We start from the raw sequence: 2,369 nt of genomic DNA on the forward strand, positions 1-2,369 counted from the left end.
TGTTCTGAATTCTGCATCTGTATTCTGGAACTAAGCTCCTGAAACTAAATTCTTCTTCCGACGAAGAACAAATAAAAGCACGACCTGAGCGTTTGAGGCTTAATACTTGGTTTGTTCTTACTGATGTTGGGAGAACCTCACCTCGACATCCAGTTCCGTCTGAAGCACTAAAATAAATGGACGATTTTCAATCATACCTTTCATACTCGACCAGTAGATAATCGGAACTGATATGTGCCTGACTACTTCAAAACCTTCGTTCGGGTGCGAAAAAGGTAAGCAAACGTAATGAATTTTTCTCATTATTTCCAAACATTTTAGAAAGCTGTTTTTCAGGTATTTATGGTTATCTCACGCTGTTGAAAATACAATTACAAATTCCTGATCATATTCCTTATACCTTGCAGAAAAAAATATGTTGTTGGGTTAAATACATCAAAATATGTTCGCGATAAAGTTCTGCTCATTCTTGTGCAGGGTAAATTCTGAAAAGGCGTCAAATAGTAAAGTAAGTGGTATTCACGACAAAATAAAATACGTGTACTTTAGAAGACGATTTTGAACGACGTTTTGTGAAGATTATCAGTTTTATTTATCCAACCGAATTTTTTCGTCAGTTCCCGAAGATGAAATTGCGTTTAAATTCTCCGGAGCAAATTTGTGTTGTTCATACAGACACTATTTATCAGTACAATATCCAAGAGGCATTTGTACTTTTTTCTTCAGCAGAATAAAAAATTGCTATCATCGCTTCGCTAGTTTTTCTCTTCAAAATTTTTCGAGCATTTGAACTCATAATTGTTATTTGTTAGTTAGACTCAAATGACTTTTGACGATGAGTCAAAAATTAACATGACGTTAACTCTATTCGTGTCGGATCATGGTTTTTCGTGAAGTGGTAGAGAATGACATACAGCGAAATAGTAACCAGTAAGATCTCTTCTCTCCCGCGATTCACTCAGGCAGACACATATTATACATAGCTTTTACCTAGTCCAGCATTACATGATTTTCTATCTCCGGCGGTGAACGGTAATGAGTGCGTGAGGCGAATTTCAACAACCTTGCATTCAAGTAAATTTGCAACGAAATGTATACCGGAATCCAAATATCTCTTTCATGCATACGATTATATCTTTTGATGACTTCATAATAACGCCTTTGCGTATTGTTAAAAATAACAAAATTGAATATAATAAAATATTTTTGCAAAATGTACATTATTTATTATACAAATACTGCACTTTTTATTTTACCTGATGTTTCGTGAACTTTCGGTTACAACAAGCTATTTTCGCAGTGAAGATTGCAACATCAGTAGCTTCAATTCTTTGTATTAGACCGTGAGTTACCTGCAATCTCCTTTCTAACTAAATCACAACACCTTTTTAATGAATCGTGTGTAGTATTTTCTTAATCGAAATTATAGGATGAAGAATATGAAGTTAAATTACCAAAACAAAACAATTTCACATATTTAATAGATTTTATGGATCATACAATTTCACTTTCATGAAAAAAATACCGAAAAGTTGAGAACTGATAACACAGATCACCTCCCAGTATGAAGGCCCTTATCACTGCACCGAATATATAAGGATACTCTCAATATGGAATGTTTTATCCTGTATGTAAACACAAACGCAATACAAACACGTGAAGCACATGCGCACAAGAATGGTGATAACATATATTTTTATCATTACCTAAAACTACTTTCAGTATATATTTCTGTTGAATACCACGAAATTATTAGAATTTTTTCTAATGAAAGCATGAATAACATTAAATATACGTGTAAATATTATAAGCTTGATGAGATTTATACTGATTTTATTTGCATATGACATACATTTTGAATCTAATTCGGTACATATTCCTTATCAGCAATCTTCAACCGATCACACTAATAAACCATGATTTGTTTTTATCACATTCAAGAAATAAATGTTATTGAAATAACATTCGACACAATATTTATATAGACTTGTAATCGTACACCTCTAAGCAAGAAACTAATTTCTAAAATATCTTTCAGTTACAAATGATGCGGAATGAAAAGCACACACATATAATAATATTATTGTTATAGGGAACGCCAAAATAGGTTTTATTCTTGAGTCAAGTTTACCATTCTTCTTACTCATCAATTGCACTAAAGGACTTGTAAAATTATAAACTCTTTTTGCCTTTCTCATATAGAAAGGTTATGCAATCACTGTGAAAACCGACTTTTGAACCGAGGCCCGGAGGGCCGAGTGTCATATACCATTCGACTCAGTTCGTCGAGTACGCAAAATGTCTGTGTGTGTATGTGTGTGTGTGTGTGTGTGTGTGTGTATGTGTGTGTATGTGCGTATGTGTGTATG

At 33.5% G+C, this 2,369-nt stretch overlaps 1 protein-coding gene across 3 annotated transcripts in view; it reads right to left on the reverse strand.

The window, feature by feature from the left end:
• The window catches only part of LOC131436715 (metabotropic glutamate receptor 8-like), a 498,361-nt gene extending 496,246 nt beyond the window's left edge, over window positions 1–2,115 (reverse strand). Inside the window, exon 1 of one of the 3 annotated variants that reach the window (XM_058605585.1) lies at window positions 1,853–2,115. The gene's annotated coding sequence lies outside the window, so the exon portion shown is untranslated. Of the gene's footprint in view, window positions 1–1,256; window positions 1,594–1,852 lie in introns of those variants that run through there. The other 2 variants (XM_058605584.1, XM_058605586.1) reach the window with 2 other exon arrangements.
• Between the last annotated feature and the right edge of the window lie 254 nt (window positions 2,116–2,369).

The sequence above is a fragment of the Malaya genurostris genome, chromosome 3 (genome assembly GCF_030247185.1).
Source record: "Malaya genurostris strain Urasoe2022 chromosome 3, Malgen_1.1, whole genome shotgun sequence".
NCBI lineage: Eukaryota > Metazoa > Arthropoda > Insecta > Diptera > Culicidae > Malaya > Malaya genurostris.